General features: G+C 45.4%; 1 long non-coding RNA gene across 1 annotated transcript in view; it reads right to left on the bottom strand.

Moving 5' to 3' along the window:
• LOC147677877 (uncharacterized) overlaps nucleotides 1-24,057 on the bottom strand; it is a 115,914-nt gene that overhangs the window by 12,351 nt on the left and 79,506 nt on the right. The gene's annotated exons all lie outside the window — the stretch shown is intronic.

Raw genomic sequence — 24,057 nt, 5'->3', positions numbered from 1 at the left:
TCGATGCCAACACACGGCTGGTATTTGTCTCTATTAAGGCAGTGCTGCCCTACGATGGATTTGGGGAAATGAAATAATTATTTATAAGGCTTATCTTATATAATAATGGTGACAATTGATCTTAAATTGCTAAAGAAGGATGGACTAGTGGCATAATGCAAAACGATGCCCCTCCTGCAGAATGTGATGAGGGGCCTTCAAGTATCCCATGTCTCACAGATATTCTATTGGCTTTGGGGTGAGTGGGGACACTCTTGAAGGGTTAGGTGTCCCCTGAAGGGTTGGGGCCCCCCCTCTATCACTGGGGTGCTGGGCCCTGAGTTATACCCCTGGGATGGGCATCACATGAACAGTAGTCTAGAAAGAGGAAGGGTGTCGCTCCCTTATCAGCACTAAATACAAAAAGAGCCCCACACCACTTACATAGGACACACAGTAATTTGCACAGGGACAAGCAAAACATGCATGCTTCCAATACAACCTTTGCCACCACTCTTTACACGCAATCTCAAAATATGCATCGCCTTTACATATTCCAACTAATTGGCAGTGTGTTAGGGCTGAGGGGTTAAACAGAACACACTGCATGACAACCTGTATGTGGGTGTGACAGGACGCCCTGCATGTTCAGAAACGCACATTGCTTAATTTGTGCCATTGGTGGAAAGTCATGAGCACCTGCAGTCATTTTTGGGGACTGGGACTTATTTTTAGGGATCACTTGAGACAGCGCATGCGCTGGCGGCAACATCTTTTGTTAGCAAAAAAAAGAGTAAAATGGGCTTAGAGATTGCTCATTACTTAATATTACTTACCATTGGTTGGCTTCCATGTCACTTTCATTTCCTTGCTTATTGGTCTGCTCCCCCTGCTTCCTCCCAGTGTTCTAATGTGCATCCCTGCCATGTGGCAAGCACCTAGTACAGCCTCTTGCTTTGCGGCCAGTGTCCTTCCACTGGCTGCAAGCTCCAGCAGTTACTTTAAAAAAACACTTTTTGCCATGTACTCTATAAGAGTGCATGTGTCTGCAGTCCGTCTCCTTCCCTTATACCTCCCTCATGTTGATTGTCCCCATCCCTCCTCCTACTGTCCATTGTTGGTGCTCCCTCTTGTCATATCGTTATGCCTGACCTCTGTCTAGGGACAGGGCAGGCAAGTAGGAAGGGGCGGGGGAACCAGAAAGAGGAACAGGAACTAAGGGGAACAAGTTTAGTATGAAGCTGGTAGTAGGGCAATAAAGAAGCACTACCATAACGGTCCGACTCCAGTGTGTTATTTGCAAGGGGTATGCGACACTGGCGACGAGGGTGGGATCCCTGCATACCCACCGAAACAAAACGCAGCCCCAGCCGTCCGTGTACGGCCTTGACCGGCGAGTCTGCAGCTCGTCACCCGACAGCGCGAAAGAGCGCGAAAGGCGAAGATCGGCGCGTCGGGAGTTGCCGAGAGCGTGTGAGCCAGCGTGAAAGGTGCCATAGACACGAGGACCGCAGCTGGGACCAAGCAGTTTCAGCCCCACCCCACCAAATGTGATCGTGGTGGGTTTCAGGCACCAGAAGCGGCGTGAAGAGGACGCAGGCGCCGAAAACGACCCCAGCCCAGCGAGTGAGCACAAGAGTGCAGAGAACACTGGGGTGAGTCCTACATCGCAAAATAAGGACATTTGCAGTGAAGCAGAGTTTGGAATAGAGCAAAGGCGGGGAGCAAGGCCCAACAGTGCAGCGTCCCGAGAGGCGGCCATTTTGAGGTCAGGCGCTGGCCATAGACACCCCATGACTCTGAAACGGCGGCCATTTCGGGGTCAGGCGCCACCATATTCTCAGTTTATAAGCCACTAAAAGAAGCGGGAAAGCCGATAACCACTGCAAATTAAGTCACAAGAGCTCACGAGGTGACAAGAATAAACCAAAATGTCCATCCCCAGCTCTACAAGTACCTCAGGAGGAGCGGCGGCTCCGACCAACCCACCAGGCCCAGCCGCTCCAGGCAACCCAGCGCTGACACCCCAGGCGCACATGGGAGTACCTTATCTACGGCCACCGGAACCCCTGGAATTGACGCCCGGCAATAGCATGGGACCCAAATGGAAGAGTTGGATCGAAGATTTTGAGGACTACGTGACTGGGTCACAAGTACAGGACCCCAAGCAGGAACTCATAGCCCTACGAAATTTAGTGGGTAAAGACGTCGCGCAGATCATCAAAGAGTTGCCAAATGCAGCCACTGCCCCCTATGAGGACGTGAAGGGAGCCCTTGACAGAAGATTTCTACATAAGCGTAACTTGGACTACGAACGCTACATGTTCAATTTAGCCACCCAAGAGAAAGAAGAGCGCATGTGCGATTTCATCGTGCGCATCAGAAGATTAGTGCATCACTGCGAGTTTGATGATTTCAACACTGAAGACGCACTGCGACTCTGCATAATTGAAGGCTGCCAATCCGAGTCGCTACGCCGGCGGCTCCTAAAAAAACATTACACTCTTGAAGAGATCGAGGAACTAACGAGGATCAACGACCAGGCAGAAGATCACGCGAAGAGAATGGAGACCCACAAGACTGAGAGAAAGGAACAAGCTTTCCGAATGCAAGCGCATAAGGACACGAGGCACAAAACAGACTCCCACAGACCAAGCAAACCAACTCACTTTACGACCGCCAGGCGGACATCGTCCCGACACGAGTCACGACACACCAAATCTAGCAAACCGGCGCCAGCATGCTACAGGTGTGGACAGGATTACCCTCATTCAGGACAATGCCCAGCCATTGGCCAGCGATGTCATCGCTGTGGGAGGGAAAATCACCTTGAGACAGTTTGTCAGGCCCAACGGTCAAGGCGAAGGCCTTCAAAATCCCGGCATGCCACGCGACATCACGTTCGCGCAGTAAAAGGGAGGGAAGGATGTTCCTCCAGCTCTTCGAGGTCAAGTGCTCGGTCAGCAAGCTCATATCGATCACAAGGCCGATCAGCAAGCCCATATCGATCTCAAAGTCGGTCTACAAACTCATTACGGTCACTGAGATCAACATCCAGCGAATCATTATCACACACACCTGTGTCACAAGACAGTGACGAATACATCTGTATGGTGTCGGACCCTGACCGCCTGAAGAGATACCCGGAACTGGACATCAAGATTGGAGATCACCCGGCCAAATTCGTCCTTGACTCAGGGACATCACTAAACTATATCTGCGCGCTTGAGTATCAAAGCATGAAACCACGACCCAAGCAGCTGTCCGCATACTCACGTGGATGTCAAGAAAACCACTGCCATGCTTAGGTCGTTTCCACACGAGGCTGTCATACAAAGACCGGAAGATTCCAGCCTACATCCACGTCGTGGAAGGCCCAGATTTAGCTGACTGTTTGCTCAGCCTGCCGACAGCTGAAAGACTAAGACTAGTAGAACTCCTCTACATGACCGAAGATGCCCCCGACATTGTTGCGAAATTCCCAAACCTCTTTAAAGGACTAGGGAAGCTCAACCACTTCAAAGTGAAACTGCATATCGACGAACGTGTGACACCCGTCGCTCAACATCATAGAAAGGTACCCTTTCACCTACAGCAAGCCGTAGATGAGGAACTCCAAGACCTTCTAAAAACGGACATCATCGAGCGCACGTCAGGACCTACCCCATGGGTGTCACCGGTCGTAGTGGTTCAGACAACAAAGTACGGCTATGTGTGGACATGCGTGCGCCCAACACTGCCATCGAGCGGGAGCGCCATCCGGGGCCACACATAAGTGATATGATCACGCGCCTCAATGAAGATACAATATTCTCCAAGCTTGACCTTAACAAAGGTTATCACCAGCTGGAGCTCCATGACAAGTTGAGGTACATCACGATGTTCACAACACATCAGGGCCTTTTTCGCTATAAGCGATTACATTTTGGTATCTCTTCAGCCGCCGAAATTTTGCAAGAGGCCATCCGGCGAGTCATCCAAGGGATTCCTAACACTTTCAATTACAGTGACGACCGCTAGTCTTTGGGAAAGACCAGACCGAACATAATACTGCTCTGGACAGAGTATGCCATGCGTTGCTGAACGCAAACCTGACTTTAAACGCCAACAAATGCGAATTTCACAAGAACACTCTGAAATTCTATGGTCACATCTTTTCCAGAGACGGAATGAAACCAGACCCTGAGAAAGTGTCTGCCCTGGCTGACACCCCGACACCCCGAGACGTCAGCGACCTCCGTTCTTTCCTTGGAATGGCAAGCTACTGTGCACGCTACATCCGAGATAACGCTACCATCAGCTACCCGTTAAGAGAGCTCACACGTCAGGGTCAACCATTCACGTGGTCTACTGCGTGTGAACAGGCATTCATCGAGATCAAACAGGCCGTAAGTTCAGCTATTAATCTTGCCTATTTTGACACCAAGAAAAGAACAGAAATCACAGTTGATGCCAGCCCGGTAGGTCAAGGTGCCATCCTAGCACAATATTGAGAGGACTCAGACCAACGCCACATCATTGCGAATGCCAGCCGCAGCCTTACGGATACTGAAAAAGCATACTCCCAACTGGAGAAAGAAAGCCTGGCAGTGGTGTGGGCGTGCGAACATTTTCATCTGTTTGTATACGGGAAGCATTTCACCATCATCACAGACCACCAAGCACTCGTCACCATCTTTGGCAATCCCAACACCAAGATGCCACCGCGCATTGAATGATGGGGACTTCGCCTCCAGGACTATATTTATACCATTGTCCACAAGTCAGGGAAAGCAGAAAATCCAGCTGACTATATGTCCCGACACCCCCAACCACTCACCGGTGTCGCGCACTCCCTGGCAGAAGAATACATTCATTTTGTCGTTGGCACCGCCTGCCCACCTACAGTCCCACTGGAAGCCATCCGGGAAGCATCAGCACAAGATCCAATCCTGCAAGATGTCATGGACCGTGTACGCAGTAACTCCTGGCGCCACGTAAAGGACACATCTCAAGACTCCAGTCAGCACATCCGCGACCTGGTAGCATTCAAACATGTACAAGAAGAACTGTCCATCAGTGACGATGGTCCACTCTTGAGAGGGGGGAGGATCGTGATCCCCCAAAGGCTACGTCAAGGGGTGATCAACCTCGCCCATGAAGGTCACAGAGGCACAAGTGCTACAAAGAAGGCACTGCGGGAACGTGTCTGGTTCCCCACACTGGACCAGATGGTGGAGACAATCCTCAAAGACTGTGTACCATGTCAACTAGTGAGTCGTGAAGAACCACCCGCTCCCCTCCAAATGTCAGAACTGCCAGAAGGAGTATGGCAACAAGTCGCCATCGACTTCTTTGGTCCGTTAAGATCAGGTCAGTACATCATCGTCGTCATGGACGAATACTCTCGATTTCCATTTGCACATCTAGTGTCATCCACCAGAGCGACTACAGTGATTCCAGTACTCAATGAAATCTTCGCAGCATGGGGCATCCCGCTGCGAGTCAAATCCGACAATGGGCCCCCGTTCAACGGCCACGAATTTACAGAGTTCGCAGAACACCTCAACTTCAAGCACCAGAAAATCACACCATTATGGCCTCAAGCCAATGGCATGGTAGAACGCTTTATGGGGACTCTGAAAAAGGCAGTTCAGCAAGCGGAGTTAACTCACCGAGACATCCAGCAAGCCCTGAATGAAGTACTGCGGGCATACCGCACCACGCAGCATAGCACCACCAATCAGTGTCTGGCCACTGTGAAGCTAGGAAGGACTCCCCGCACTCGACTGCCCATGTTGAACAGCACACTTCAGCCACGGACCGTGAACATTGACCATGACACTTTAGTCAAGATAGACCATGAAAAGAAACTGAAAATGAAAGCGTACGCAGATCGGCGCAGACGAGCCAGAGACACTGACATCCAAGAAGGAGACTGGGTGATGGTCCCGAGCGACCGAAGAACAAAAGCAGTTATCTCGCTCACCCCCTCCAGGTCAGCAGACGGAAAGGAACTATGATCACAGCAGAAGCTGACCACAAACGAATCACCAGAAACATATCACACTTCAAGAAGTGCAATTCCAACAGCCACCATGAAGCCCAGTCACGTGAAACCTCCACTGACTCAATGAGCCAAAGTGAGAATAGCGACGAGGGCATCACAGCCCAGCGAGATCTGATAGTGCCACGGATCATCACGCCAGGACACCAGAACAATCGAGCCGCCCGAGAAGTCAAGTTAGAAGGCCAGCACGACTCATCGAAGAAATATGAGAGACAGTAAGACTTTGTACAAAAGGGGGAGGTGTCATATCGTTATGCCTGACCTCTGTCTAGGGACAGGGCAGGCAAGTAGGAAGGGGCGAGGGAACCGGAAAGAGGAACAGAACTAAGGGGAACAAGTTTAGTATGAAGCTGGTAGTAGGGCAATAAAGAAGCACTACCATAACGCTCCGACTCCAGTGTGTTATTTGCAAGGGGTATGCAACACCTCTCTCCTTCACTTACCTCCCTTGTGTTGCTTCCTCCCTGCCCTCCTCCAGCTGTCCGTTGTTGCTGCTCCCTCCCTCCTCCCCTGCATCTCCCTCGTTTTACTCCTACTCCGCTGTCCGTGCTGCTTGGCAACATGACTTTGAGTAAAGAAAAACAAGCATTGGCATAGCCAGTTGGTCTCGCCTTTGGGACCTTATAAGTGTTTAGCAATGCAGTACATTATCCCCACTGGCATGCCCACACACGGAAGAGCGCCGAGAAGTATGTTTTTGCCTCCCTCTGCTCCAATTATACAACTGTCAACATCGGAGGACTCAGGATGCAAAATAAGTAACTATAAAATGTATGTAGAAAGAAAAGCACATGTTCCGCAGAGAAGCACCTAGAAGTGAGTCAAGAGGCATCCAAGTTTCGAAAGCATTCCCTATGGACTGCTGTGGTAGTACTGGGCCCTTCAGAGGAGTACTGTAACTACAATACTACGTTGCATAGCAGGCACAAGGCGATATTGAAATAAGCCCAGGTAAAAAAATGTGTATTAAGAACCTGCGTTGGTAAAACGAACTGCTGGTGACCCGCTTACTCCCCCAACAGAGTCCTCATAAACAATCCAAGAGCCCCCCTCCAAAGATGTGTGCAACCAGCAGTCCGGTTCAAATCCTGTCGAGTCCACTCGGCAACAGTGAACTGGACAATGAACAGATAGTTTGTGACTTGGTTTTCATGCTAAGTCTAGTTGGGTTTAGAGGCGGGGACTCAAGGCGTCAGACGGCACTGGCATTTTAGCAACAATGCGCTTCATCGCAGACATGGTGTTGTCCGGAGGCCGGGTAAAAAGTAGAGGTCTCATTTGTCCAGTCTCCAATGTGGGAAATTGCTAAAAAAAAAATCAATCAAGAGGTAGAAGGTGCACTACTATGTGTTGTCTGTAGCTTAGATTAAAAAGTTTAAACAGGTGGGGTGCTCTCCCAGGTGGCGTCACCGTCCAATGACGCTATGAAGTACAATAGGTTATGTGCACGCATAAGAGTGAGTGCATCCCTGGATGGAGGCACACCATAGGGTTCCAAAATGAATTTAGACTCCAGTAAAGTTCATGACATTATTTTGTCAATTTATTCCATGAAAGAAGTTGTTTGATATTAACATCATATCAAAGTGATGCAATCTTTAAAAGCATATTATATACTGGTAAATGAGTTCCACTCCCTATGCATTTCGGGCGGAGCCCTTTGTCAAGGGGTATCTACAGAGAATGAATAAGAAAATAAGTATATCAACTAAAGGTAGTATGTCTAGTTACCAAAAGTTAGTTAAGTGCCTGAATGTGCATGCCAATAAGTGCCTAACATGCTGTGTGGTGATATAGAAATGCAACAAGCATGCTGCGCGATAAGTGTGATGATGGTATATCTCTATATGTGAACAACAGGTGAAGTAAAGTGCTTGTGTCAGTTAACGGTATATGGTGTGCACAAAAGCGTCGGTGAATGAAAGTGAACGGTGCTCTCATAGATAGCGAGGCTGCCATGCAAAGCGCAACGATAGCGCGGTGTTAATACTCCGTGTGGGGACTTCTAGTGAAGCGAACAGGTGGGTTGATTGCTATAGCGTGTTTTAAGAAAAAATCGTAGCAAGGACTCACGGCGTGGACTCTGGTAAACCGATATACACATCATGCTGTAAAAACAAGTGAGGGACCATGTATCACAGAGTGAAATAATGGAGCGAGAGCTCCCGTTTACACGCGAAAGTAGTACTATAGCTTCACTTACTTGAATTAAAGGAAGCTGTTCGATTAAATCCAAGGGGCCGTGTTTAGTCAGAGTGTCACCCCGGTGAAGCCCGACAACGGGCGGTTGCTAACTGATATGTGAATGAAAAATGCCAATTAGTACTGTTCTGTTGGAAAAGATTTGTCAACAAGTCTCCCCGATTGAACGTAGAAAATTACAATTCTAGACTTCAATCCACAATCATGCTGCGGTTTTTTGACCAGGGTTGGACTGGACTGAGAACACGCACCAGCGTGTCTGGCCCTCGGCAGAGAATCCAATCTTGAAAACAGAGTGCCCCTCACAATCCATAATCACTTACACCTAACAAGCGGTCTTCAATTTTCAAGCACTCGTGCTTGTGGCGGCATCCATGTTGCAGGAGCAAGCAGCGGCGCGGCCACGTTAATAACAAAAAAATGTCCGCTGCCCGCCTCTGCTCGCTCCCGCAAGGTGGATGCCGCCACAAGCATGAGTGCTAAAGGCCCTCTCCTAGAGCAGCGCATGCACGCTGCCTAGGCGAGACCTAAAAAGCACTATGACGTGTTCAACGCTGGCTGAATCATAGCGTTTTTTTCTATACGTTAAGCAATGCTGCACAGCAGCCCCCGGTGCTGCGCAACATTTAAAAAAACATTGACAATGCCAATAGATCTCACATAGGAAAAACCTATTGACTTTGCCAATATTGTTTCATCAGGCTTTAACCAAGAGAGAGAAAAGCAGCAAAGAGAGAAAGGAGGAGGAAGAGACAGGTAAGGTAGGCCAACTGTGACAAAGAGAGAAAGCAGGGATGAGAAAGAACCTGCAAGATGGAGATCAATAGAAAGTATAGGGCGCTGGAACATAGAGGCTTGATGTAGGCGGAATGAATACTTGACACCCTTGGTGTTTCACCACCTCAGGATTCAGCAACCCTTGATACCATTTGTCTCAGCAGCAAGAACAAAAAATAATCAGGATCCAAAGATTCCTTGTTACTGTCTATAGTTTCCTCTTGTTGCCTGTTGTTCTTCAGAAGTCAGCCAGGGATTGTCAGGGAACTAAGTGTGGGCAGTACTGTTGCATCTTTGGGGTTTACTGGGTGCGTGACATCACTTTTCCTACCCTGGGCCTTCTGGTGAATTAATGGCCATGAGTCTATAACAAACCAACACCACATAGAATATTTGTAATACAACATAATATAAATATTAGAAAACCCGTGAGACAGAGTTTCAGTCGCTTTGACATATAGTATGTCAATACTGAATAAGAATTAAAAGGCAGAACTCAAAGTGCTTCTTTACTGGCAACCAACAAAACTTGCACTTGCCAGTCAATCGAGACACTGAATGTTTTTCACAGGCAGTCAGATTGCCAGATGAGCACTCTGTGCTAAGCAATGGTTGGCCTTTCGAGTCAACATGCGCCAATAGTGTGTCTACCACAGTCACCTTACCTCTCATCATTTATCTGTGGTGGCTTCTATATTGGGTGGTCCACACCCTCAGACAATGCTTAATTTGTAAAAAAAAAAAAACAGTAAGTGCCAGGGCCCTTCTTGAGAGGGCCCTGCAGCTTGCACTACACATCTCCCCTGCCAGCGCAGGCGATGACAGTACCAACATAACTAATTGCAATCTCACTTCGACTAGTGTGACACTTCTGAGTACTCCGGGCCACCTGATACTATAAGAATGTCATTTATTGAAGATATTATTGATTTTTAATGCATATAGAATGATTAAATACTGTTTGTCTTCTCATCCCAAAATTTTATACGCAGTGCCACCATGCAGTAGTCTATAATTAGAACTGGTGTTGAGAATAAAGTGCCAGTGCCAATCACCGGAAACCACCTGCCCAAATTAAGCACTGCCCTCAGTGTGCCTCATTGCCCCTACTCTCAGTGGCTGAGTTTAGGTGCTGTTGATCTTCTTGAGTTGCAGGTTCCTGTACTTTTCCAGTTTTGAGAGGGAGTGGCCCTGCTAATTGTGTATGTTACTACCAGTGCTTCAGGCACAAATAAAAACAGGCCGTACCTGGGTGATGCCAAGTGATGATGGGCAGAAGGTACGGTCGGACTAGCGTATAGGGCAATGAGGAAGTGCCCAATGGGCTGGGCATACATATCAGTGTGTGGGCTGTTTTTTTTTAGCAGTTCTGGGATGGTTTTATGGCTACGTGGGCTGGTTTATACTGTTGATTTCCCTGATATTGCCACTTTCTTTTGTTGCTATATGCTTTGCTAATGGGGCCACCACTTTTATTTTGGTGCCCAGGCCTACTTTTTGTCTTAGTCCGACCTTGGCAGACGGTGTGTTTCTGACTAATCCAAGATGTATCCCATAATCTTTGCAAAAGAGACAAGAGAAGAGCCCAGTCCAAGATGGCAGGAGAACACTTCTGTGTGATTCCAGTTAATGCCTCCACAGAGCTCCTTCTTTAAGGTTAATTAAGTTACATAAGGTGTTTCAAAACACTTCAGGAGGTCTGTCCCTGTTTGATTTGAGAGCCTCCCCACTACATTTCTTTGTTTCTTTGAGGTTTGTGCATTCTTGGAGCTCTAGTCTTGTATTTTTTTTAATGACTTACGATTGAGCTGAACATTTTTCTAGCTTTATTTTTTCCTCCCTAGGTGCTGTGGTTGTGTTATTGTTTATCCATCTCTGGATGATTACTCAGTCATCTGTATTTTTTGGCACCTGATCTAAGATTACTTTAACTACCCTTTTGTTCTTTAAGGCATGTGGCAGAGTGGTGCCTGGAAATGGTTGTCATTGTTACCCATCCATCCTTTGAAGTAGCTAGGTAAGATAAGGGAGGACTTTTCCTCTGCCATCCCAACCCAAAGATCTTCTCTGTACCTTGAAAGGAATTGCCATCACAGCAGTTTGCTTCAAATTGCTAAAGGTTTGGTGGACGGCTGTCATCAGTTTTGATGACTGTCTATCAAACCTTTAAACTTTTTATGTTTGTTAGAAACAAACTCCCAAAGTTGGAATTGTTTATGAAAAATAAAAAAATAATGACCCACACATCTGCCACTCCCATGGAGCATAGCCTGTTTACCACCTCTCCTTCTATATTTCCATGAATGCTCGCTTTCTGTAAACAAGCTTTTAAATTTTTTTCTTACCTTGTTGCATTTGCTGTGCATACAAAGACAGAAGTCAAATGTCAGGCTCTGTTTTCTAAGGAAGCTTGTTTCATTTTCTTTCTCTGACTTCAAAGTGGGAGGATTTATATGATAATCTTGCTGAGACCCAGGGGTGGGAAAGGAGAGACTTTTCCTACCACACTAAAACATTTAATATCTGTAAAGGAACTAGTCAAATATTTCAGAATAATTCAGAATTAGTAAAGCACAAATTAAGCACTTTTTTTGTAATTCTGAAGTGTGGTGGAAACAAATATTTTTATACGATCAAAACAAATCAATACACTAGGTGATACAATTTGCACACGTTATCATTTAGCACAATTTTTTGCCACTTATCCTACTGATGCCCCAGTACTTGCAGGTGTAAAAATCCAATCCTTATATTCGCAGACAACAATCTAATTCTTTCCAAAACACAGAGCGGTCTGCAGCGAGCACTATCTCGCTTTGAAGAATTTTGCAGAGTGCGTGGATTAGTGATTAACATTAGTAAAACAAAAGTTATTTTACTAAGCAAGCGCCGGGTGATGAAGTGCAATGTAAGCCTAAATATTGAGCTTCTTGAACAGACTGATGTTTTTAATTATTTAGGAGTCACTCTAGGTAAGAAGTTGACTTGGAAACCCCTGATCGAAACCATGGCTTTGAAACATCGTCAACTTGCAGGAGCATTAGTAAAAGAACACAAAGCCTCACTAACAAATTGCAGATTTATAACACCAAAGTCATGGCTTCTGTTCTATATGGCTCTGAAATATGTGGTTTCGAAAATTTGACTCCACTAGTTTTAACAGAAACCAAATTCTGAAGAGGCATTACAACCCTCACACAAAACACCCCGTTAAAGGAACTACACTATGATTTAGGTTGTAACCCCCTGGATGAGGTAGCACCCTTCTGCCCAACGATACTGGTGCAGATTATGGACCACCGCTGAATTAACACACTACTCGGCAGGACTCAAGGATGTTCAGGAGGCTGACACCACACGAAAGAAGAATTGGCTGCATAAAGTAAAATGCACACTGATAGCAATGGGCCATTTATGTGTGGACCCCGCGGGTCAACCGTTTCCCTCGAAAAGGGAAATGAAAGAGCTATATTGGTCCATGACTTTGATCGACGCTTTAAGAACAACTGAGAGCTCGATGTTGACAGGGAGATTCCTAGAGTTTAAACCCAGATCCCTGTATGAGCCCTATTGGGATTTTATTACTAAGCCCTTAAATAGAAGACTACGTTTTCAATTCCGGGTGGGCACCCTGCCATTAAAACCCTTTACACGTAAATGGCACAACACAGATGAGACCAATTGCCAGCAATGTGCAAATCAAGTGGACACATATTCTCACATCCTTTAAGTATGCCCGGCCTATGAGGCCCCTCGGAATAAATGGCTACGGCCAATATGCAAAAACATGGCGACTGGGAGTAAGAGCACAGCATTAAGTATATTAAACACAAACTCATCCGAGCCAAGTGCAATAGCAGTTGATAAATTCCTGGGCTGTATGTGGGTAATACTTCGTCTGGAGCGGGCCTCTCAACGTAGTATTCAATGAAACACTTATGATGTTGTTTAACAAATTATACTTATACAGCACTTTATTGCGAATTTGCACTAAAATTACGATTTTGGGTATGTTCCCCATAGGAACAAGAACTATCTTATTTAGTTATTAATCCTTTTGTAAAATATAGAGATTTTAAATAAGGACCTAAGTACACTAAAGTTGAACATATAATGATTTTAATTGGATTTTAATCTTTTTGCACAATGTATATTTCGACCCAGAACCCATAGTCAAATTTAATTACCTATAATTGTATATATGCACTGGCTTTTACTTAAAGATGAAAATGAAATTCATATAAAGTAAGTGATCTTTTCACGTTTTTATGGGGATATGCCTTTATGATTTTGAAGGTCGAAATAAAGTTATAATGATGATGATTATCATTTATGTATTCTATAGTTTTATCTGTAAAACTGTATGTCTGTGCAAACGTAAGCGTAAGTTCAATCGAAAATATGTCTGTAATGGCGGAGTGCTACCAAACCATGCATACTCAATTCTATGCCATGCAGCGCCACTCTATGCCACTCTATCCCACTTTACTGCACTCTATGACACTCCCCTCTATGACACTCTTCTCCACTTTATGCCACTATACTCCATAACACTCAAGGCAACAACACTCTATGCCACTTCACACCACTCCACTCTATGACACTCCACTGTACGACACTCCACACTACTCTATGTCACTCTACTCCACTTTGACACTACACTCTAAGACACTCCACTCCATTCCACACAACACCACTCACCTCTATGCCACTCCCCACTTTACTCCACTTTACTCAACTCTACGCCACTCTACTCCACGATCCTCCACTCTATGACACTTAACACCACTCGTCAATCCACTCCACTCTAGGCCAATCCACTATATGTCACTGTATTCCACTCTACGTCACGCCACTCTCCTTCATTCTATGACACTCCACTCTATTTCAACGCCAATCCACACTCTGACACTCTTCTCCCATTCTTTGCTTATCCATTCTGTGCCACTCTACTTCCACGCCAATCCACCCTGACAATCTTCTCCCCTCTATGCTACTCCACACGATGCCACTCCACTATAAGACAATCTAAGCCACTCCACTCTGACACTCTACTCCACTCTATGCCACTCTACTCTATACCACTCCACTCTACGACACTCTATGCAACTCCCTCTACAACACTCTACTCCACTAATCCCTACAACCCCCTTCCACTTTATGGCCCTACACTCTATGACACTCCACTCTGACACTCTATGCCCCTGTACGTCCCTCCACTCTACGATTCTCTACTCCACTTTGCGCCTCTCAGTGCCATTTTGCACACCACTTCACACCACTCTTCGCCACTCTATACCACCTTACTTTACTCAATGCTATGCCGCTCTACACCCCTCCACTATACTCCACTGTACTCCACTCCACATTTCTCCACTCCACTCCACTCTACAACACTCTACTTTACGACACTCTCCTGTATGCCACTAACTTTCAGCCATGCTGAACCACAACCATGCTAGTGTACAAAATCTGTAAAAAAATACTTCTCAAAAGACAGGGAGGTCTCCTTTTAGATCCAATCTGGGACAAGGAGTAGTGAAAAGTAGAAATATAAGTGAGTCCCTAACTTGCTATCGAATTGGAAAAAAGAACGTCTACTGAATAGTAGAAAATGTACTCACAGCGCTTATGTACAAACCATAACCACATGTGTAATAAATCACAGGAATGGATAAAATGAGATTAAAAAAACAATTTCAAGTAGTATATAGAAAAATTGTACAATTTATTCAAAGAATAATACATTCATAAAACAGTTTTTAAAAAACATTTTTCTAAATCAGTTTTTAGTGCCATTGAGAACAGTTAAAAATGTGTCAATCCACATGAAGAACGTTTAAAAAGAATTGTTACAAAGTTGTCGACGCAGCTTTTCGGATTTATGATAGGACCTTCATCAGGACAAGGTTCTTGCAATACCTGTATCGTGTGGATGGTTCCAAGTCACCACCACATGGGTCGGTCATAAACCCAACATCTTCCTTTAAATTAGGGCACTATTTACTTCATGAATAGTGTACAGATCTTCTTAATTCGGAATGTTCTTTATGAGTCAAGGGAGCCGCCAATTTTGTGTGAATGATTAAAAAAAATCCCACTAGTATGGGAAACAGGCTAAACGATACAGTGCATGGCTGGGTGCATTGATACTTGTGCCGTTCGTCAATCGCTCTAATTATTTGGCGTGACTCTCATCAAGTTCTTCACGAGTGGAGTTTATACTTTATCGTGCTCTTATCACGTTATGTCGGCCTCCCTGCTCCTCTTGGGTCTCTTTGTGTTCCCAAGATGAACTTGATTGGGATTTGATTTATTGAAGAGATTGTATGCGACATTGTATTGTTCTCCATCAGGAGTACATCTTACGTTGGGTGAGAGAGTGATCTCTCCGATGTACATATCGAAAGACAGACTTCCACCTGAATTGTCTTCTTTACCGGATTCATTGTGGGCTACTGGTCCGAATGATGTCGGTCTTTTAGCGATTCCTCCATACGTTGTGACACTGAAGACGAATGCTAAGTTACCGCACATTCCACAGTACCGTATTTCGAGTGATGGTGAGCGAGCACTTTTAGCGATTATTTATGATCTGATCAAAAAAGGTGTGATTGAGGAAACAAGAGGTAATGTGTGTAATAGTCCCGTTTTGCCTGTTCTGAAGAGAACAGATTCTTCACAGCCTCCTGTATATAGGTTTGTGATCGATCTTCGTGAAGTAAACAAGATTGTTGTTCCACAGTTTCCTGTTGTGCCTGATATTACCGCTTTGTTGACTCTGATTCCGGCTACAGCCACATGGTTTTCGGTGATTGACTCGAAGAATGCTTTCTTCAGCATCCCGATTGCCATGGAGAGTAGAGATATTTTTGGGTTCTCTTTAGGAGGACAAAGTTTCCGCTTTAAGCGCGCTGCTCAAGGCTATTGCGAGAGTCCATCGATCTATAGCCAAGCTTTGAAAACACAACTTGATCTGTTGGTTTTATCTGATGGTGCTGCCCTTATTCAATATGTTGACGATTTGTTAGTTCCGGCTGACAATGAAGAGATTTGTAGAGAAGCCACTTTATCGTTGTTACGCCACTTGTCTGATTTTCATCACAAAGTTTCTCTCTCCAAGTTGCAATATTGTCGACAAGAAGTAACCTACTTAGGTCACCTCTTATCGAAGGAGGGAAGAAAACTGACCCCAGAACGAATTCAAGCTATTGCAAAAATGAGTGTTCCTACAACACAGAGAGAAGTACGTGCGTTTTTGGGTATTACGTCGTACTGTAGACAGTGGATCCCTAATTTTTCTTTGTTGGCGAAGCCTTTGATAGCTCTTACTGTTAAGGATACGCCAAATCCTATTCCTTGGACTGACGAATGTCAGAAGAGCTTTTCCGAATTACGCATTGCGTTGTGTTCGGCTCCTGTGTTGGGTACCCCCGACTACAGTAAGCCTTTCACATTGTATGTCCATGAGAGAGAGGGATGTGCATTGTCAGTGTTGACTCAACAGTTTGGCGATCAGCAACGTCCATGTACGTATTTTTCGTCGACTTTAGATCCGGTAGCTAGAGCATTGCCTAGTTGCTTGAGAGCTACAGCGGCAGCGGCTGTTTCAATTCGACAGTCTGCTGGTTTGGTTATGGACAACACTTTGATCGTAATGGTTCCACATGCAGTGGATACCTTGTTGAACCATACCAAGACACAGCACTTAACTAGTGCTCGGTTGTCAGGTTACGAGTTGACCTTGTTAGCGAGTCATGTGCACATTAAACGATGCAACACGTTGAATCCAGCCACGTTGTTGCCAATTTCAGTAGAGACAGATAATGACACAGGACAGCATGATTGTTTTCTGAGAACTGAGGAAGAAACGAAAGGGAGGATAGACCTTAGGGATACTCCTCTTCCAGATTGTGATGGTACTTTGTGGGTTGATGGTTCGTGTTTTAAGTTGCCGAATGGTGATACGACTGCGGCATATGCTGTTACGACTTTGCATACGATTGTTGAAGCTGCACGTATCCCATATAATTCAGCGCAAGCAGCAGAGTTGATTGCATTAACGAGAGCATGTGTGTTGGCGAAAGGAAAACAAGTGACTGTGTATACTGACAGCCAGTATGCGTTTGGTTTGGCTCATAGTTTTGGACGTTTGTGGCATGAGCGTGGGTTTTTGACTTCGCATGGAACGAAGATTCAGCATGGGCAGTTGGTGAATGAGCTTCTTGAATCACTTACTTTGCCGTTGCAAGTAGCGATTGTGAAATGTAGTGCCCATAAGAAAGTTACGGATGATGTTGGTCGCGGAAATGCGTTTGCGGATGAAGTTGCGAAAGAAACTGCGAGAAATGTGATGAGCCGAATGTATGTTGCAGGTCCGGCGAGATGGGTTCCAGAGAAAAGTATGTGTGAAGATACGATTGAGAGTGTGAAATCCATTCAAGCTGAAGCTACAGAGAAAGAGTTGAATGAAAGGAGAGAAAGTAAGGGTAGATTGGATTCGAACGGTTGTTGGATTGATTAGTCCGAGCATCAAAGATGGTTGTTGCCTGACGCGTATGTGCTTCCAGTTGTTACGATGGCTCATGGGATGGCACATATCAGCGTGAAAGGGATTTGTAAGTTGTTGGCTCCAGTTTGGCAGAATGCAGGGATTCCCAAATGTGCAGAGAATTTGGTTAAGAACTGTATGGTGTGTTTGATGTATAATCCTGGTAAGGGAATTCCAACACCAGCTGGTCATTTTACCCCTCCTACGTATCCATTCGAGGCTTTGCAGCTAGATTTCATCCACATGGAGAGGTGCAACAACCTGAAATATGTCTTGGTGGTTGTTTGCTCCTTTTCTAGATGGGTGGAAGCTTATCCTTTGAAGGACAATACTGCCTTGTCCACAGCGAAAGCCTTAATCAAGGAATTTTTCCCGAGGTTCGGTTTGCCGTGAATTATCTGGAGTGACAATAGGAGTGAATTTGTGGGTCAAGTGATGAAGAAAGTCTGTGAGGGATTAGGAATCCGGCAGAAGTGCCACGCTGCAAATCACCCCCAATCAGCTGGTTTAGTCGAGTGCTATAATGGCACTTTGAAATTAAAGTTGGCCAAAATCCAAGCGAGTTCTGGTTTGCAATGGCCAGATGCTTTGCCTTTAGCGCTCCTGTCCACAAGAATGACTGTGCATTCGCGAATGGGTTTGAGTCCGTATGAGGTTGTGTTTGGTCGCCCAGAGAATATTTGGGGCGTACCAAGACCAACAAAGTTTAGTGACCTTGAGTACCCTGTGTTGCTTGATTACTTGCACGAACTGAAGGCTAAACTGCGTGTTTTATTTACATCAACAGGTTTATGAGAGTTTGCCACAGGCTTCTGAAGATCGAGGCCATACCATTGAACCCGGCTCATGGGTCTTCATTAAAAACTTCCAGCGGAACAGGAATGATCAGCCCCGTTGGACAGGACCACATCTAGTTCTCCTGTCTACACGTTCTGCAGTTCAAGTGCAAGGCAAGAAACACTGGATCCACGGCGTACACTGCAAACAGGCTCCATTGCCCTTACCGCACGACCGGTGGGTCCAGGAAGGACTCCCAGACTCTGAAACAGAAACTGTGCCACGATTTTTGTCATTCAGCGATGCCCGTCTGATTGGAACAGACTCCGAGAAAGAAAGTGACGATCTCTTGCAAGAAGCTGTGCCTCCTTTGAATCGATTGAACACTACTGAGCCTGAGCTTCTATTCAAAGAACAGACATTGCCTGGAAAGGATCATTATAATTTGCGACCAAGAGTCGTGGGATTAATAAAATAAATGAAGTTTTTATGATTTTTCTGTTTACAGGTTAACTCTCCACCGAGGATCTACTTATTTTTGTTTTTCGAACCGCCATCCGGGTTCACCTGTAGGGTCGCGGTAGACAAGTCCTTGAAGTGCAAGCCTGAGACACTAGGTCGAAGGTTCTGGTTGGCCTAAGGGAGTTGCCCTGGGTTGACAGAGGCATTCCTTAGCATAGAACATCCTACCGCCGCAAGCAGCATATTTAGTTAGGATGTATTTCTTCGAGTTGGAGAGACCTGTAAGGACAATGAATTTCAAGAATAAGATATACAAGCTAATCATACGGAAAAGATTTTTAATATTGTGTTTGTTTTTGCTATTGAGTTTAATGATATTTTTAATTGGTTATGTGACATTCTCTTTTAAAGTGACGTTTATTCCCACTGTGCAACCTACACTTCCACCTACTATTTCTTCTCATTCTTTTTACCCTCTGCCCGAACATGAAATAGTTAGAAGAATGGAATTTGCCAATAATTCCTTTATTCAACTTTTGCACCAACACCAGTTAGTTATGAACACGACAAATTGTTGGATTTGTGGTCTAATGCCCCATACGACCGATAAAGGTATTGCATACTTGGTTTTGCCTTTTAGCTTAAATGGTTCTATTTGGGCATCTAGAACGATGTTCATCTATGCCCACAGTGTCTATCCCCAACGTTCAGTGAAAGATAACCCGAAGAATAGTGCTTTAGCTAGAGGCATAGTCGACATGGTCCAAGGGACTAATGCAGTTGAGACTATTCCGAAAGATGAGAGACAACCATATAGTGGTTGGGACGTTACTGGATATGGAGTAAGTCTGAGGGTTAACCAGCGAGCGAAAAGTTCTCCACCGATTTGGATAGTGCCCCATCAGGGTCGTTATTGTCTGCAGGGTAATGGCAAGAATCCGAAAGCTCAGCTAGGGAAGAGTGTTTGTACTGACACCTATGTATTGACGTCCCAGACTTCCCCAGCATTTTTAGCCGCTAAGGGTACTTATTTTGTTTGCCACGACAAAGCATATACATGGTTGCCCCCTGACTTTTCGGGCACATGTTTTGTTTCCTTCCTGTTGCCTCCCACTTTTACAGCTGCAGCAGATTACCATAAGATGAGAGTTGCTAGAGGTGCCTTCAGTCAGGAAGACACCGCAGGGCAAGAGTTGGGAGATTTCTTTAAGGGTTTTCTGCCGTTCTGGGGACCGATGGCCAACAGCAGGAACATTCGCCAGTTGACAAGAGTGGTAGAGTCCACCATAGTCGAAACTGTCGGTGCCCTTAGTAACTTGACTGCTGAGCTCCAGTCGGATAGACTTATGACACTTCAAAATAGAGTTGCTCTTGATGTCATACTTGCAGACCGTGGTGGAGTATGTAAGCTGATTCAATCGAGCTGCTGTGTTTTCATTCCAGACAACGCTCCGACAGTCTTCCAGGCCATTTCCAAGCTACATAAGATCTCCGATTCTGTCCATTTAGATAAAGGAGATTGGTCATTGATGGGATGGTTCTGGGGATTGATATCTACGTGGGGATGGAAGATTATGATGGTTATTGGGATGGTCTTAGCTATCCTTTTCCTGTTCTGTCTCTGTGTACAGTGTGCTCCTGCTATTTGTGGTCTTTGTGCTGTTTGATGTTTGATGTTTGGGGGGTTTTATATAGCGCACGTACACTCCAAGGAGCATCTTGGCGCTATTGACTTCATTGCAGTATAGAGTATTGGGAGGTTGTAACTGAGCTTTAAAAAAGTTCTTAGACTAAGGTCTTGCATTTTGATTCCGATAGTCCATAGATCCAGGTTTTTAGTAGTTTTTTAAAAACTTTTTCTGATGGGGATGCTCTAAGATGAGCTGGAAGAGTATTCCAGGCTTTAGCGCCTAGGACTGCCAAAGATTTTCCACCTTTAGTGGCCAGTCGGAACTTAGGTATGGTCATTAGATTGGCCGTAGCTGATCTGAGTTCTCTATTTGGAAGGTATCTGTGAAATTTTTTGGACAGATATTTAGGTCCGCACTTATGATAACCTCTGTATGTGATCAGAAGGATTTTAAATAGTATCCGTTTCTGGATGGGGAGCCAGTGGAGCATGTTCAGGGCAGCTGATGCAGATGATTTTCTAGGCCATCTCAAAACAAGCCGGGCCGCCGCATTTTGGATCATCTGCAGTTTATGTAGGGTAGATTTTGCCACCCCTGCATACAGACTGTTGCAGTAATCAATTCTCGATGTTATGAGAGCTACTTCGTGTGCAAGGAGACCTGTCCAGAGAAAGGTACTAAGTACTAGGATGATGCTGCAGCAACATATCAATGATTTGATGAATATAGATCCAGATTCAGATTGACATGGGTTTGGGTTTGTTGCCTATGTAAGGGCAAAAGGAGGGTCTGTGGTTCCGTAGTTTGAGGGTCTGAGGTTCGGTGGTTCCGAACCCGTTCAATAAGGGTCGTCGGAAATAGACGATCTTGGTGTCAGCGGACCGCAAATCATGAGTGCGGTATGTACGAGTGTTTTCGCATTAATCGATCAATGAGAACACTATGTATTTAGGGATTTCGTTTGAATCTTCGGGTTCCATTTTGTGAACGGCAGCCATTTTGTGTGGTTGCCCTCACATAGGCCGATGATTACAGCCAAGCGAGTCCTTGGGACACGTACGTCTTAGCTGACTTCTGAATGAATTGGCCGAACTGACTCCTTTGCCCGAGGTTGACCTCGCTGAGCCAGTTCCTTGTTAAGCAACTGGTCAGATAAAGATCAAAGAGCAGGACAAGCCAAAGTTTACAGTACACTGCACCCACCTTTCTATCTTGCTTCCAATCTGTTTCTGCTCCTTCCTTTACGACATGATTACTGATTTGGGCTGAGGTTTTATGATGGGTTTGTCCGGCCTGATCGAACAAGAAATTGGAATGTGCTTGGTCATTTCTGGTGGGCTGGACAACGGAAAGTGGGATTGTCATCATGCGCTACTTTTAAAATATCATCCTGTGATTGGTTGGTTTGTATGTAATCGATGCTAGCCTGGAATGTGATTTTTGGCATAAAAGACCATGCTCCGCTCATTGAAATTGTACAGTCTCTAGCGAACAACCCGTGTTGTGCTTCGTAGACCTCTGTTCCTGGTTGCAGCCAATAAACTTTGGTCTTTGACGTCATCAAGAAGTGTCCCGTGTCTCTGTTTGCCAAGGCAGGGGAACTCGAAGGCATCGGGTGTTTTCCCTGACTCCGCTGGGTTCTAAAACCCGGTCCTTCAACTCCCCGCTGTCTTTTGTTTTTATATCGCCCCTGCCCTCCTACCCACTGTATCTTGTTTTGATAGTCCCCCCATAGCGCTACATAGGAACTCTGCAACAACCTCTCCGACTTGTTCCACCAAAAAATCACCAAGATCTACAACAGCCTTGAATCCTAGCCACCCCCATAGATCTTACCCACCTGCTAACCTCATCAACCAAAGACTACCATCTGACAGCATGGAACCCTCTATCTATCGAGGACTTCAGAAATAATGAAGACAGTCCTTTTAGGGGCTCCTACTGACCCCTGCTCCCAACATAACCACAACCTGGGAAAAGCCACGATCAGTGCTGCACTCACTCTCATCATCAACACTTCTCTCAAACAGCCACCTTCCAAGATAGCTGGAAACCCACTGAAATCACAGCTCTCTTAAAAAAAAGCAGACCCCGAAGTATTCAGCAGCTACTGACACATCTTGCTGCTCCCCTTCCCATTCAAAATAATTGAGACGACCATCAACAGACCACTCTCAGGCTACCATCTAGAACCCCACAATCAGGATCCCAAAACAACCACGGCATCAAAACTGCCCTCACCGCTGCAACAAACGACATACGCACTATTCTTGACTGTGGATAGATCGCTGGCATCATCCTCCTCCACCTCTCTGCGCTTTCGACACTATCTCCTGTTGCGTGCTTATCTAGGATCCTGATCGATACTGTGACCTTATGCCCCTATTCGGCCATAAATCCATTTATTCCCTATATTGGCATAACCGTTCAAGTACAATATTCAGAAAGTCATCTCTGGCCTCACACGAACAGAGCCACATTCCAGAATAGCTTTCTCTGCCACTTCCTTTGCAACCAATTAGTGCATTGACAGAGCAGAAGTCACTATCTGAGATTCCTAGATTAACACTCCGAGTTCTTCAACAAGATAAAAACTCAGCAAACCTGGAAATCCCCGCTTGCTGTGTTTTGATTAGTAATAGAACTCTAATGAGCAACTGATAGCGATCACTTCCTAAGTGACATCTTTATTGACGTCTTATGTCCAGCAAACTTACGTCAAACCAGGCACCTGTCAGGTATAAATATTACCAATGTTGCCTTAAGCAAACGCTGTCTGCAGTACGCTGATGCTGCTGCTGTCTCGTTGCTGTTGGTGAAGCTGCTGATACCATTATCGCTGCTAAAGCGCGAACGATGGTGTGGTGAACTTAGGAGCTGAACAGCCGTCCTCTGCAAGATCCCAGCAGATGCAAGCTTCCCGCGGACGCTGTCCCCCCTCCTCGACGCGCTGAGAAGAGATGCTGCCTTTCTCCTGCCGAGAAATCCAGCTCCAGCGTTTCTGGTCTACCCTTGCGGGTGACTGGGATACCGAGTTTCCCTGAAGGAGATACCAGACCTCCATCATTCTATTCAGAGGTATGGTGTTGACTAAACCCTTAGTGAGAATTCTTGAAGCAAACCTTGGCAAAACCAACTTAACTTAAAGCTACTTACTTACTCCCCTCCCACGTATTAGGTTTAGGTCAGGTACACTGGGGTAGGCGTAGTTAGAAGCACCAGTTGAGTATTTTAGCCTACTGTAAATATGAATGTATATATGTTTTATTACTTTTAAACCATTGTATGGCTAAGAAACCATATCAATGTTTTTACAGTATTATCTCGCAATACTTATCTTACTGTACGTACTTTTTATAATAACAAGTCTTGCAATTGTGGCAATTCATTTCTCTTGTACGAGAAGAAAGACTGTTCAATAAATGTTAACCCTTTATTGACAAACGCCCGTCTCTCTATTCTCTACATATTGTGAAAGTAATCTGCACCAACCTGACTGAGTAAAATAACTGTCTATTGTTTCACACGACCCTAGAGATCGACTCTTGATCTGAGGAGCAAAGTTGTCATGTTGCACGGTTGTTGGAAAACTGAATCCCTTCTTGGCTGTGCCAGGGAAGCTGATCACT

The sequence above is a fragment of the Lissotriton vulgaris genome, chromosome 12 (genome assembly GCF_964263255.1).
Source record: "Lissotriton vulgaris chromosome 12, aLisVul1.2, whole genome shotgun sequence".
NCBI lineage: Eukaryota > Metazoa > Chordata > Amphibia > Caudata > Salamandridae > Lissotriton > Lissotriton vulgaris.
Note: the sequence above shows the minus strand (reverse complement) of the source record. Positions and strands in the feature narration are given on the sequence as shown.